This window comes from Arachis hypogaea, chromosome 6, assembly GCF_003086295.3.
Source record: "Arachis hypogaea cultivar Tifrunner chromosome 6, arahy.Tifrunner.gnm2.J5K5, whole genome shotgun sequence".
Classification (NCBI taxonomy): domain Eukaryota; kingdom Viridiplantae; phylum Streptophyta; class Magnoliopsida; order Fabales; family Fabaceae; genus Arachis; species Arachis hypogaea.
Window position 1 is genome coordinate 101492231 of NC_092041.1, and position 16450 is coordinate 101508680.

Sequence of the window (16450 nt, forward strand, 5' to 3'; positions counted from 1 at the left end):
TTTTAAATTGATTTTAAAAGCCATAGTTTGCTTCTTAGACTTAGTTTTTCTCATAAAGCGCATAATCTCTTGGACAATAATGATGTTTTCTGTAGTGCTTTTATTCGGGATAAAATCTCCATAAAGAGGGCCAATTATCTTATTCAAGAAGGGTTTGAATCGATTTACAAAAACCTTTGTTATAATTTTGTAAATAATATTATACAAACCTATTGGCCGAAACTTTTTTAAAGAAGGAGCCTCCACTTTTGAAATAAGAACAATAAGGGTTATTAAATATAGCCGCTTTAATAGGTTCACCCACAAAGGCATTTTTAACTATCTTCTACACATCCATGCAAAGAGTGTCTCAAAATTTTTTATAAAAAAAGGACTTTAAATCCATCTGATTTTGGAGCCCTAAAAGAATTCATGTCCATCACAACCTTTCTTACTTCATCTAAAGTTACTGGTTCAACAAGTCTCTAGCAGGCTTCATTACTAAGTGAAGGAATAAGAAAGTCCCATCCTCCCTTATAGCAAATGGTTTTTGAAAGAAAAAATTTGTGTTTGCTTCAAGAATCTTAAATTCTATTTTTCGAGTATCATCATCTAAAAACAACCCATGAATCTTGTTTCTCTTGCGCCTAACAATAGTTTGGAGGTGAAAAAATTTTGTATTTCTATCTCCAAATTTTACCCATTATTTTCTAATTTTTTGGTACCACATGAGCTCTTCTTGTAGAATGTCAGTATTCAGATATGCGTACAACTTTTGTTCTTTAAATCGCAAATTCTAATCTTTATAGAATTCCAAAAAGACTTGCACGAGCTGTATCTCCAAATTTTTTAAAAGATGTATTAAATATTAGAATGAAAATTTTTTTTTCTTATTGCAAAATTACAAATTTTAAAAGTAAAAATATAATGCTTTAATAAGTAAATTCATAAAAAATTGTCAAAATTTAAATTATAAAAATCTTTTTATCATATGTATTTCCTCACATTTGGTGTATTTTGTAACACGTAATTAATTTTTGGAGTTAATGTTTTTATTTTGATAAATAGAGTATGAAATCCAAAACAATATAAAAATACGAAAAATAATTTTCATAAAATTCAAAGCTAAAATTTTTTATATATATCCAAAAATAATATTTTATTATTCACAATATTTAAAGTTAAAGCTTGTTATTAAAAAAATTTACGGTATTAAAGAATTACATGTTTAAATATTTAATTTAATTAAATAAAAGAAAGTTCTTATTAGTCTACTGGTAAAACAAAAATCCAGAAAATATAAAATAAATGAACACGCATATACATAAAAACAATTTTTTTCCCCACTCCATTAAATATAATTTGTCTTGTAATTTCAAAAAGGCTGGCATGAATTGCGCTCTTAATTTCCTCTCTTGCTGCGTTATCCCACAATTGCAACACTAGCATAGTAGCATGCCATCTTCTCATGCGAGGGAATCAATTGCCACGTGGTCAAGCATCACAACCCAACAAGTGGAGCAATGAGTGTGGCTTTGTGCTTTGTGGAGTAGGTAACTTATCAGCGACTCTAGTTCTCATTCTCTACTAGGTCCCTCTTCTCTTCTAAATAGAAACACAATCAATGTATTTAAAAAAAAAAAAAAAAGAGAATAATGGGATCAGCAACCATTACATTAAGTCATGGGACTCATTGAAGATTGGGCATGTTGCTGCTTACTTAGGCACAAATCATATCTAAATTAAATGGTGGGTCCTTGTATCTTTAAATACAACAGTTTCTGGCAGTTCTTCATCGTGTCCCATCACCCATGTACAAGATAAAAGATATCACTTGTCACCCACTTCTAGTATCTTATGTAGATTTGTATTGGACTTGTTAATTCAACTTCTGTTTTTGGCCAAGTCATGGAAAAATATCCACTTGAAAAAAAAAATTAAAATGGTGCTATAAGTTTCCCTTTTCGATAATAATAATAATAATAATAATAATAATAATAATAATAATAATGTATTTGCTTTCAGGGTAAATTTATATATATCCATACAATAAAAATATAGACAAATAAAAATATGACACAGATTATATTATTCACATTAGTATTATTTTATTTATTTTTAAAAATATATTATATTATTATTTATACTAAAATATTTTTATAATTAATTTAAAAGGGAGAGAAGACGAACTGATGAAGAACAGATTTTTTTTTCAGATTTTGGTTTTTGTTTTTTAATTATTTAAAAGTTAAAAATATTTTTTTTGGCAAAGTTAATTTCCTTTTGTTGCTAAAAGAAAATGAGCTTTTAAGCTATTTCACATTACAATAGAATGTCTTAATAGAATATTTTTTGTTTCAAAAATAAAAAATTAAAGTTAGTTAAATTTTGATACTTAATAAATTAAAAGAATAGTGTTTGTCAAAAATAAAAAAGAAGAACGTATAACTCTTTTAATAAAAATAAAAGAATATTTTTATTTTTTTAATTAATTACAAAGATATTTTAATATAAATAATAATATAATATATTTTTAAAATAAACAAATAAATACTGACGTGAATATTATAGTTCATGTGTCATATTTTTATTTATTCATAATTTTTTATCGTATCGATATATATAAAATTTTTATCGTACAAAACAAACACCTAATAATAATAACAATAAGTACAGTACATTTTTTTTTTGAAAGATTCAATCGCGTTATATCGGTGTTTTTGTCTGCCAGCATTTTATTATAACCTTACTTATGGTATTGATGTTAATTGTTCTTCCCTAAGCCTCCATTCTGTTTTGCAGTTTTGTTGAGAATTATTTCATTAAAATATTAGTAATTTATTTATTTTGTTTTATAGTCTGTATGTGATTGATATTACTAGAAGTTGTAACTCAGTTTCTTTATATCTTTCTTTTTTTCGATTCCAGTGACTAAATCCTAGAAAATTAAAGAACGCATACGATGTCTAGTAAGTGATAAAATGAACACATAATTATAAATCGATATATTCTATGGTGACTATAATTGTTATGGTTATATATATTAGTTATGAAGTTTTGGGAATACTTATAAAATATAGTCTTTTAAAATAGTATAAGAGTTAAAATTTAAATTTTTTTAAAATTAAAAATAATATATAATTATACAATATAAAATGACTAATTATATTTATATAATATACTAATTAAATTATTATTTTATAAATATTTAAACAATATGTGATAATATCGTGAAAGATTATTATGTTAATTTAATTAGTATAATATTTTAATTATTTATAAAATAATAATGATATAATATTTTAATGATTTTAATTAATTGCATATTATGTAAATATAGTTGATCTTTTTATATTATATAACTATCCATTATTTTTGATTTAAAAAAAAATTAAATTTTAATGTCATTTTAGAGAGCTATACCTTGTAATATATTTGAAAACTTTTTCAACCTCCAAAATTCTAATAATGATTCTTTAAAAATCGTTTATTATTCTGTTTTAAATTCATAAATTTGTAAAAATATAGATTTTTTAGAATTTGAACTAAAATACAAAAATTATATTTTTATTCTTATTTATTTTAATTTTTTTATATTTTATTTGAATATAAATAGAGTATTTTTTATTGACATTTATGTTTTAAAATAATAAATCGAATCAAGCTAATTCGATTTATTATGTATATATTGTACAGTAATAAATTGAACCAAGTTGAGTTGATATATATATATATATATATATATATATATATATATATATATATATATATATATATATATATATATATATATATATAGATGGTTAATCTCTACATATAAGTGTTTTGCGCTTACAAGCTTTACAAGTTTGAAGAAAACAAAACCCACTAAACGCGCTGCTTATGTTACGTGCCTCTTAACAGATTTTTAAATCAATTCAAATCAATTAACGCAAAAATATATAACTTTCATTTTTCAAAAAATTTCGTCTCTTTTTTTTGAATTTCTTACCAAATTTGTTAGATCTCCTTCTTGCTTCGTTTTTTTTTTTCGATTTTCATGGTTTCTGAAATCAAGTTTTGAAATTATTTTGAAGATAATGGAACTTCAGAAATACACCCAAACGATTATAGAAATACCCCAAACGATTACAGAAATACACCCAAACAGTTATAGAAAGGATTACAGAAATACACCAAAATAATTACAGAAATACACTCAAAGGATTACAAAAATACACCCAAAAGATTTAAGAAATACACCCAAAATATGGGGGAGACAGTATATTTCTTCTTTAATCTTTTAATGTTTTGCTGGTTAAGGATGAGGCACATGACATAGACAATCTAGAAAAAAAATCTAGAAAAACAGTAAAACAGTACCTTGATAATGTTTCTTCGTTTTTTCTAGTGATTTTTTACGGAGATTTGAATATTTTCTTCTTGATTTCTTCTACTCTTCGCGAGGAGTTGGAATGTGTCTTTTGCTTTGAATGTCGCTTGAATCTTGACGGTTTGTGTTTTGAATGAGGAAGAAGAGGAAGAGTACGAATCTTGATGGTTTGCGTTTTGATTGAGGAAGAAGAGGAAGAGTGCGGCATAATGAACGCGTGCGTTGGGCGCTCGATTTTAAAGGAGTGGTGCGCATGTTTTTTCTTGGACTTGGACCAACTTGTATAGCTTGTAAGCCAAAAAGGCTTGTATGTGTAGCAGACCTCATATATATATTATATATATGAGGAAGTATAGGGAGCCAATAGAATATTTGTACAATATGTACAATGGAGGTTTAGGGAGTATTTGAGATATAATCATTAGTGTTACATTTTCTCATCAGCGTAAACTTTTGGGATGAGTGGTATCATAATATGGTAGCAGCGCTTTAGATCCGAAAGGTCTAGAGTTTGATCATACCTACATGGTAAATTAATTTTATTTACATTGAAAAAATGTAAATTAATTTTATTTAATTTGATTTACATAGAAAGTCAAATAAGACATGCATATAACTAAATTCAGTTTAAGACATTGTGTATATTTTTTTCATTCAACTTATCTATATAAATTACGGTAAATAATTAGAAATATTAAGAATTATCATAATTTATTATTTTTAATTATGACTTAGTTATCAACTCAATTTTTTAGTTAATTTTTTTAGTTTAATAATTTAATAGTATATTTTATTCTATATATTTAAATATTAATGGCTCATTAATAAAAAAACTTATAAATTCTAGTAACCCTCTAACATTCTGCTTAAATAATGATACTTAGGATAAAATATTTGATATTTTAAAACCAAATGAAAATATATCTAATCTTTTAGAAATCATTTTAGGCATAAAGCATTAAGTCATTAACCATTAAATGTTTATCATGACTCACAATGACAATGTCACCGCGCAAGACTCAACAACTTAAATGTTTAAGAGAAAATTCCACTCTCCTCTCATAATAGATACTAAAATGACATTCTTTTTTTTTTATTTATAAAATATATATTCTCATCCTTTATAACTTTTAAAAAACCTCTTCTTTAATTCATTTTAAATTTTTTGTGTTAATTAATATTAACTTTATCTATTTTTCAAAAAAAAATTATTTTTTATAAAAATATCCTTTAACAAAAATTTTATTTTTTGTCATTAAATTTTGCTTACCAATATATTCTTTAATAAATTATTTTTTTATTGATTAAATTATATTTTTATCACAATATTTTTAAAAAATTTTAATAATTAAATTATTTTTTTAAGATATCATTCAATAATTTTTTTAATTATTAAATTATAATTTTACTAAATTTTTTATTAAAAATTTTTTATATTTTACTATTAATTTTTCAATATCAATATATATTAATTGTTATACATATTAATAATGGTAAGATTTTTTTATTCAATGTTAAAATAATATACATTGATATAAAAAACTAATAGTAAAATATAAAAAAATTATTAACAAAAATTTTGGTAAAATTATAATTTAATAATTAAAAAATTATTGAAGGATATTTTAGAAAAAAATAATTTAATTATTAAAATTTTTAAAAATTATTTTGATAAAAATAGAATTTAATCAATAAAAAATAATTTATTAAATGATATTTTGGTAAGTAAAATTTATTTTTTAATCAATAAAAATTATTTTGATAAAAATAGAATTTAATCAATAAAAATAATTTTTGTTAAAGAGTATTTTTTAAAAAATATTTTTTTTAAAATAGATAAAGTTAACATTAGTTAACAAAAAAAATTTAAAATGGATTAAAAAAGAGGATTTTTAAGAATTATAAAGGAGGAAAATGTATATTTTATAAATAAAAGAGAGGAGAGTGTCATTTTAATATCTCGCGACAAAAAGAAGTGTAATTTTCTCTAAATGTTATATGTTGTTCACCATGCATCGATATAATAGGTAAGTGCGCCATAAATAAGCTTTGTATATGCATGTTAAAGATGTAGCAATCTGCCATAGAAAGAGCTTGAAATTCGATGGGTATTACTATTAGAGAATTAAAATTCAGTTACACTGAACCTTGAGAAAGGAGAATGAGGTTGTTGCTATTACAAGAGAAAGAGAGAACTGAATTCTAGAACTACTAACAAGATACTAGACTCTGATCTATATACAACTTTGATTGCAAATGAGGAAGTGTAACTAAGACTCCGTTTTGTTAAATGATAATAATAAGATAAAGATATAAAGATATAAAATGACATAGACATAATAGGATATAAAATTTTAAATTTATTTAATATTTTAAAGAGGTCTGCTACATATACAAGTTTTTTTGGCTTACAAGTTGGCACAAGTCCAACAAATACACGCATTATACTCCCACATTCAAGAGTAAATAAACGCACGTTATTTAATCACTTACTGTTTTTAAAGCGCGTTACTCACCATGCATTATGAACGACTACTATTCTTCTTCTTCTTCCTCTATGAAAACGAGTTTCTTGCCAATTTTGAAGATAATAGAACTTCAGAAATACACCAAAACGATTACAGAAATGCACCCAAAGGATTACAGAAATACACTCAAATAGTTACAAAAATTCACCCAAACGATTATAGAAATACACCCAAATAATTACAGAAATATACCCAAAGGATTACAAAACTACACCCAAAGGATTTAAGAAATACACCCAAAATTCGTTGAAATACACCTTATGCATAATTCAGAACTTTTTCTCTCTCTCCTCCTCATCTTCTGCTGCTTCTCCTTCTTCAAAAACGATTTCAGAGCTTGTTGTCAAAAAATAATGGAAATAAAAAATAACGAAAAAAGAAAAAAGAGAGAAAAGCACGTAAACGAAGAAGGAGAAAGAGAAGGCAAGAAACGAAAGAAAAGAAGAAGAAGAAGAAGAAGAAGAGGAAGAGAAAGAAGAACGTGCAGCAAGAAGAAGAAGAAGGTGCAGTGAAAATGTACAGTAACGGTTCGAAGCGCGTTAATATATTGAGTGAATACCCCATCCGGCCCCTGACAATTATCTCGAAAGGACAACGAGGCCCCCAAGAAAAAAAAACACCCAATCCGGCCCCTGATAATTTTTTTTTTTGGACTGATTAGCCCCTGTGCCAAAAAAAATAACATTGATTTTTTTTTGCACAGGGGTCTCGTTGTCCTTTCGAGGTAATTGTTAGGGGCCGGGTTGGATTTTTTTTTTTGGTCAGGGGCCGGGTTGGGGTTTTTTTTGTCAAGGGCCTCGTTGTCTTTCGAAGTAATTGTCATGGGCTGATTTGGGTTTTTCTCTAATATAAATGACTTGTAAAGACTTATATAAAAAACACTTGTATGTGAAAAATTATTCTATTTTAAATATATGATATTACATTTAAATTACAATTCTAATATAAACTGATACTATTATCTTTTTTACAATTCACAACTACCATCATTACCATCGTCATGCCAATCAAATTATCACCATTAGTAATTTTTAATCTGATCACAAATTCAATTTAACACCAACAAACTAATACAAGATTACTCTAATAAGAAGATTACGCTAAACAAACAAACACAACCTTAACTGCATATGTATGTGCACGACGTTAACTGAGTATCCATAATATAGTCAAGCTTCGAACTAGTGACTGACGGAGCTAGTGTGGTGCTAGTATAACATTTGAAATTTTGAACCTTATACTGACAACTGAATAAAGTTATACACAGTTGAACATTGTTTTCACCATCTATCGAAAAACTAAAATTAGAATAGAGTTAACTGCAGATGTGGCGTTTCAGAAAAAAAGACACTCGTGAATCTTCAAAAATAATAAACCTTCTAAATTTTTTACCAAATTTTGTGATGAGACACAAATATAATGTCTTACATTGTATTAAGGATTATTTTATGAAAATCGGAATCTTAATTTTTAAGTGCCTAATTTATCAATTAAAATATTATAGTTTGGTTCGCGAATGGTTCTATTACGAGTAAATATCTTATCTGATTTTTGTCTATTTTTTAGAAAGACAAGACAATTTCTGTTAAAAAAAAGATATTTCAGCTTCTAACAAAATTATTTTAGAACATAATTTTTCTATTAAAAAACTGTTAAATAATAACGAAAATAATATTGTGAAATTTTATTTATAATTGATGGGACATTTTAAATTTTCACAAACTAATTTTAATTACTATTTAACAATTTTTTTTAACAGAGAGATTATATTGTTCCAAAATAATTTTATTAGTGGCTGAAATGTCCTTTTTTGTTTTACAGAGATTACCTTATCTTTAAAAAAAATGATCATAGACTAAATTGAGTGTTTATTCTTCTATTACATTGATATATGTAAAATTGTTTTCTAAATGTTCTCTACTACAAGAAACAACTTTTATTAGTATGGAAAATTATTATTCCCTTTATAAAGTAAGGACATACCAAAAAAGGTGAGGACATGTTAGGAATGAGCTTAGATTTAAATTGGTCTTTCATTGAAGTTTGATTCGAATCTTAATTTAAACTTCAACATTTTAATTTACTCAACTTGAATTTTAAATTCACCTAACTAAAGTTAATTTTTAATCTTGTTTTCGTCACAATTATTAATGGTGTACTCAAGTGGTCTTAGGATTGCCATTTTATATCTTTCTACAACTATATGATGTAGCAATTAAAAGTTAAAATCTCAATTTAGTGTCTAAAAACTTTTTAAAATCCTAATTCCATTGTCTATGAAAAAGACATTCTTGCACTGTTAATTACTTGTTGATTTCATCTTTTTTTCTGTACAATTATTTCGGATAATATGAAAAAAGTGAAGATTATTTTAATCTGCTGTAAATCAAAGGTTAATATTGAAACTTGAGGACAAAGCGCTATATTAGGGATTTGGATTTAAAAAATTCATTAAGGAAGTAAGTTGCTACTGCCATCTCTCCTCTGTTGTGCTTAATTTTGATATCTACTCCTTGATTTTCTGATCTGATGGAAGAAAAAGAATGAGAGACTTCAGCTGGTTCGAGATTCAAGAAGCTGACTTTGGAAAGCAAGTCCTAGCTGTAGAAACAGAACTCAGTACAAAAAGAAAAATCAACTTCAGTTTTGGGAAAGGAAAGTGAACTAGAATTTGAATTTTATTGAGAGCTTCTCTACTATTCTTATTCAACATTTTGGATAGTGTTTCTACATCAAAGAAATATTCTGCCAAAATAGAGAGCTACCTATGAGAGTGCTAAATCCGGTTCATCTTATAGCTTTAGATCTGTTTAACATAATCTCCTTTATGGTCTATCATTGAATATTTTATTTCTATGTTTTATCTTTCTTTGTTTCACTTCAATGGTAAAAGGCATATAAGTGAGGCATTAAGAAAAAGCCATTGAGAGAAAAGATAAAGAGAGGTAACTTGGAGAGAAAAGTCAAAAATTATTTCATATCTCTTTTTATTATATTTCTGTTTTGTACCTTGTATCTGAGAGGTATCCCTTGTTAAGTTGGGTGAGCACTTAGCGGTTGTATCATGATCTTGAAAAGATTCCCTTGCTAAGTTGGGTGAGGACTTAGAGGTTAAAAGTCTAGGAAGTGAACCTAGCCAAATCAAGTTTGGGTAAAAGTTTAGTTTATCCCTGATAGAATTAAGTTGAATCATTGGGAATGGGTGTATGTAATATTTAAAAAGATACTGAATATTTCACTTTTGTTGTGGTGGAGAGTGAATGTAGGCTACATAACACTTGGTAGCTGAACCAGGATACTTGATTGTGTCTTCTTCTTATCCTCTCTGATCTGTTTCCGATTTTGTTCTTTAAGAGACAAAATAAAATTGTTTCTTGCATAATCAATCTCGCAGTCAGAATAGAAGCTAAAATTCATTTTTTGGTTTGAGGATTTTGGATATTAAAAAAATATATATTAGAATATTAATGCTTCTTTAATATTATTGTATTTATACCTATTTAAGTAACATATTTTTATTAAACCCATTATTTTTATTAAGTGAGGAAAGAAAAGTAAAAATGTTGATATTTTAACGTGTAAAGGCTCAATATTAAGTAGATAATAAAGGAATTAGGTTAGTAACGCCTTACTTGTGGTACAATCATGACATATTGAAAGTTGAATTGTTACAATATGGTATCAGAGTAGTCCTTCCTGTAGAGCCTTGGAAATAGACTGACTATGCTTCACTATATATTTTGAGTGTCTGTCATGCAATAGGACTTTCCTTAATGACAAGAATTTGAGTTTTACATGCATGTCTGTCTGTTGATTAATATTGCTAGTCTACTATTATATACTTCATGGTATTAAATTTGGCCAACTTAACACTAATGGTTTACATGGGAACACTAATAGATTATCATAGACAAAATAAAAATGATAGGTAATACGAATCACGAGGTGTGGGAGACGTTAGAAGTTACTTTTTGGGGTTTACTCTTCTTTAATAATGAAGGATATTTTAATAATTTTTTATTTCATATCCATATTTATCTTGAACCAAACAGGATACTAAGACGTAACTCACACTACAAGAAAGTCGCCGAATACCATCGGATTTACCGGAAGATTTATAAGAAAAACTCCGGATATAAACCTTGCTGGTAACACTTTATTGACAAATTTAGCGATAGATATAAACTTAATTTGGAGCTTGTTACCGTCAGATTTTTCTCCCGGTAAATCCGCCGATAAAATTAAAACTTTTTATTTTTTAAAAAAAAATTGTTTGTAAATTTGGTATATAATTTAAAATATTTAAATTTAATAATTTCTAAACTAACAAAATTTAAAGTTTTCCAATTTCGTAAGTCACAAGTCAAAAGTCACAACTCAAAAGTTAAATTCACAACTCAATCACAAATCGAAACACAAATTCACAACTGACAAGTTTATTCGACATTAAAATAAATTGTAGTAAATAAAGCAACTAAACTATTGCAATAAACAACTAATTAACTAAATTCTGAACAAGTTATTTAATAATCATCCTATTCTTCATTTATAAAAAATCATTACAAATTTCACAAGCTTTCACATTACTATATTCATTACCAAGAGTCAGATTTTCACTTGCATGACCTTGATTCGATGCCATTTTTGTTTAGAAAATATTTAAAACAACAAATATTCAAAGAGTCAGTTTAATATCACAACAAGAATTCAACAAAGTAACAAAAATTGCATAATTGTGTTCAAGAGATTTGACAAGGTTAAAGAGGCCAATTCATGAGCTGTAAGTGTAAGATCCCAAATTTTTACAAAATTAAATAATAAATTTATTTATGATTTATTGTATTTAATTTAAAATATATTTTAAGAGATTTTATATATAAGTTAAGCAATTTTTTATTTATGATTTAAAGCTTTAGTAATTGAAAAATAATAAGAATTTTATATGCTTTAAGTTGAATAATTAAATTTTTAACTTTATTTTATGATTATAAAGGAAATTAATTTTTATTATCTCTAATTATTAAATTAGAGTATTTATTTGAAAATAAATTTTAAATTGATAATTAAATAATATTTTTATAGATATTATTATTGGATTAAGTTTAGTTTTTAATTAATATTCTACCTAAACCCTAAATCCCCAAAACACAACCCCTAACCCTAATTTCCCTAAATTAGCCGCCATTTGCCCTTTTCTTCCTTCTTAATCTAACTCAATACATAGCAGCAGCTTTCCTTTCTTCCTAATTTAACCTAAGACACAGCAGCAGCAAAGGAAAAAAAAGAGGGAAAAGGGATACGGAGAGAAAGAGAGAACCGAGGGAGAAGAAGAGAAGAGGAAGGTTGCGCCAGCGCCACTGGATTCCGCCACCGCCGTCTCGTTGTCGTCGTCCTCGTGAGCTGCCACCGCCGGCCTGGAGCCCGTCGCTAGTGTCCCGCCGCGTCGCCATCTCGCCGTGCCTAGCTTGCCGCCGCTAAGGAAAACCGCCGTCGCCATCATCGCTCTCACTGTAACATGTCACCGTCGCTAAAACTAGCCACCTTCATCGCCGTTTATGCTGTCACCACTCCTTGCTACTGCCGAGCCATCGTCAGACTGTGCACCGCCACGCAGGGCCGTTCCTAGTTGGCGCCGTGGCTGGTGGTTGCCTCTGCTTTCGGTGTAAGTGCCCCGTCGGAGCTCAGTTGCCGTTCTACTCTCCAGAAGTTGTCATCGGAGCTGCGGCTGCCCCACCGGCGCCTCTGCTGCTGGAAACCACCGTTCTCTAAATCCTTTGTTGGTAAGCTTTAGCACTGTTCTGGTTTTCCCTTACTGTTGGTCAAAATCCTGTTTACTATACGAGTTGTTGCTGAGGTTGTTTAGGTCAGGGATTGTTTATCGCGAATTACTCTGTTGTACCCGATTCCACTGCTGCCACCTTTGCTCTGAGCCGTTTGTTTTAGCAAGTATTGTTGTCGTTGTGGCTGCTCGGTTTAGTCGCTCCTCTTTAGTACGGTAAGCTATTCCTTATTTTAATTTCGAACTCTGTCAGTCGTTGTTCCATTATATGTTGTTAAGATTCTGCGACGTTAATGTTTAGGATCGAGATCCGGTTGCTGTACGTTGGTGAATTTAAGTTACTGCTGTGGGTGCAGATACCGTGGAGCTGTGGTTGCGACTGTTACCAATGATGGGCCAAGAGGAAAATAGTTCCAGTGACATGTTTGGTTTATAGTCTCGACTTATTGAGGAAGGAGTTTTTCTTAAAATCTATTTATATTACAGAGTTGTTATAAATAGATATTAATGTAAAAAGATATGCTTTTGTGATTATATTTGTCCTGTGGATGTGATGGTTTGTTAGACTGAATTATTGGTTGCTTGATTGCGTGAGTGGTGTATGGTTGCTGATAAGAAATTCGTTTGAAATGTTAATTACTTGATTATTATGAAAAGTGGATTTTCTTGGTTTTGAAATTTATTTGGTAATGTAAATGAATCAATTTTTGGAAATGATTTGAGATATGAAAATGAATTGATTCTAGAGGCAGTTTGATTTTGAGTTAGTCTAATTTTATAACTGATTTAATATTTGAGTTGGTTTGATTTAAAAAAAGAGAGTTTTATTATTGGAATTTGTTTGATTTGAAAATAATTTGATATTGAAACTAGTTGAATTTTGGTAAATGATTGAGATTTGGAAATGCCTGAGAAAAGGTTTGAGAAATGTTTGGATAGGACCTAAAAAGGGTGGCAGAATCTGAGTTTTAAAGGAGATGCTGCTGAAGTTTTATAAAATTAGAAGTTTCATTTGAAGTAGTTATTTTAAAAGGTTTAATTTTAAGCATTATATGGTTTAAGATTACTTTATTTATCAAAGGAAGAGTTATGTTTTGGATTGAGAATTGTTAGTGAACGGAATGGAAAGAAGGATGATGAGGATTTTCTTTGAAATATGATTTTGAATGAATTTGGAAATGAGATATGGATTGATGAATTATGATGATGTTGAGAATGACTTAGACATTGATGAATGTTGAATGAATTATTTATATGGCTTATGAAATTGAATTATCTGAGACACGAGTTCTCCTGGATAAGCGCAGTGGCTTGCCACCACTTGTTCCAGGTTGAGACTCGATACTCTGTTGACCCTATGACGTAAGGGTGATCGGGCACTATAAATTCCCAGGAATGATATCCCCATTGAGAAATATTGATTATTTGAGAAAAAGCTATGCATAAACTCATGGGGATGCGCGTCGGGGGACAGTCTAAGGTTTTTGAACTTGTCGGGTTGGCTGAATAATCGACAGATGAGCTCATTAGCCATAGGGCAGGCATACATCATATGCATTTGTATGCTTTGCTTGGGTTTGAATTTGTTTAGGTTTGCCTAATTGTTAAGCTATTCTTAACTGCTACCTAAACTATTTGCTGTAACTGCTACCTAAACCTGTGCTTTTCTTATCTATCTTGCTTGTGTTTGTCCTGGTGTGATACATTTGAGAATGAACTTTGGTGCTGAGTTGATGATTGTGTTGACTGATTGCGTGGTTGGTTTATGATTGAGAATTTCTTATAAGAAAAGAAAGGTTTTTTTTTTATTTCTGAAAGATTAAACATTGTTTCATTGAAAAGGTTTTGAACGATTAGCTATTGGTTTTTAAAAGGATTCTTAAGGCAATGATAATCACTGAGCTTGAAAAAAAAATTTCTTATTAAATATCTTCTTATGACAATTCTGAAACTCCGTGATGAGACCGTGTGGTTAGGTTCTCACCTCTGCTACAGCTTTATCTTTTCAGGAGACTGATGAAAAAACTCACGAAGGGTTGTATTGTGTTTCTCTTAGTTGATAATACTGTTTAGTTTTTATTTATTTACCCCTCGCCATCAAAATTATATTATGTAAGAGGGATATGAGTTGTATGATTTGTATGTATATAATATGTATAAGTTACTTGAGTAAGAAATTTTGTATATGTATATGCTTGTTGTTTGTTTTATTTAAAAAGTATTCTTTTTCCGGTTTTCAAAAAGAACTCTGATACGATTTCGAGTCAAAGGCTCCTATTATATTATTAAATATATGAAGTTGTCGTAATACTTCTTGCTATCAGAGTAGCGCAGTCGGAGGCGTGACATTCTGATAGTGAAGGTGTTACAGTAAGCAAATTTTAAGAGATTTAAGAGGCCAATTCATGAGCTGTTAGCAAATATTGAATCAAAATTGACCAATCTAACAAGGTTTTAGCACATCTTTAACAACAAGTAACAAAATTTTTTAAAGATGAACAACCGTTATCAAAATTTAGCACAATTTTTGTCAGCACAACACAAAACAAAGCAACAAATCAGAGTTCAATACATCAAATAGTACAAAGAAAGTATTAACTTAATACCATAAAGTTTTTAAATTTCAAATTATTAATATGATAATTAACACAGCAAATTCAATTAACAATAATATAAAGAAACTCAACCAATGCCACTAAATTTCTCAGGAAGCCTTAAATTTTGATGCTGCACACAGGTATGAAACTTGATAATTAGCACGCTCACTCAATTGCAAAATTGAATATCACAGCCAAATCATCAAAACCAAAATTTTCCAAAACTTCACCAAAATAAATTACAGGAATTGATCAAATTTCACTGATTCACTTCAAACACATATCATAGACTCACTATATAGGCATAGCACTCGGAATAATAAAGAAGCAAGAACAATAAAGAAGCCAAGAACACAACAAAACTGAACAATTAAATAAACCTAAACAAAAAAAAAGAAGCAAGACCAACCTTCCACAGTTCCACAACACAACAGTTGGGCAATCATCAACAAAATGTGTTCTCAAAACTAAAAAAAAAAGAAAAAAGAGAGTTATGTACTTAACAGAGGCGAGCAAGGATTAAGGGAGAAATAAGGGCTGAAGGCAACTAAGACTAAGCTCGATGGAGGAACAAATCGCAGATGGAGGTAGCATAGCTGGAGGCGGCATTACAGAGGGAAAAATCAAGGCTATAAGAGGGAGATGGCAGAATAGCGTCGGACGACGTTGACAAGAGAAGAGAGAGACGAGGGCAATGCAAACGAACACGAACGACAGCGTAGAAGAGGTCGATGGTGGTAGACACGAGTGCGAGCAGCGACGAGGTGGAAGGGAGGCTAATGGGGAGGCGACGAAGGCGGCATTGGGTGAGAGGGCGAGCTTAACTTAGGGTGAGAGACTGAGAGTGAGAGGTGTGGGAGGGAGATGAGGGAGAGAGGGTTCTTACAAAATGAGGGTCTCTAAATTAAGGTTCCCAAATTTGAATTTTGGGGTTAATTGTACCGGCAGATTTACCATTAGAAAAATCTGCCGGTAGCGCATAGCCTGTGATTAAAACGGTGCGTTTCATTTAATTATGTTACCATCAGATTATTTTGCCCCTAAATCCAATGGTAAAAATCGCGCCAATTTTTATTTTTTTTTTCCTCTCTAATATATTACTGGCGAATTTATCATTGAAAAATTAAATCCGACGGTAACTTTTTTACCCCACGAATTCATTGCTAAATCTGTCGGTAAACCTGTCGCTAACTTT

General features: G+C 29.1%; 1 long non-coding RNA gene across 1 annotated transcript; it reads left to right on the plus strand.

The window, feature by feature from the left end:
* The first annotated feature begins 12041 nt into the window (after positions 1–12041).
* Positions 12042–13314, plus strand: LOC112698253 (uncharacterized). The gene is made up of 3 exons (XR_003151464.2): positions 12042–12659; positions 12743–12874; positions 12960–13314. It is a non-coding gene; the product is annotated as an uncharacterized lncRNA (long non-coding RNA).
* Positions 13315–16450: the final 3136 nt, after the last annotated feature.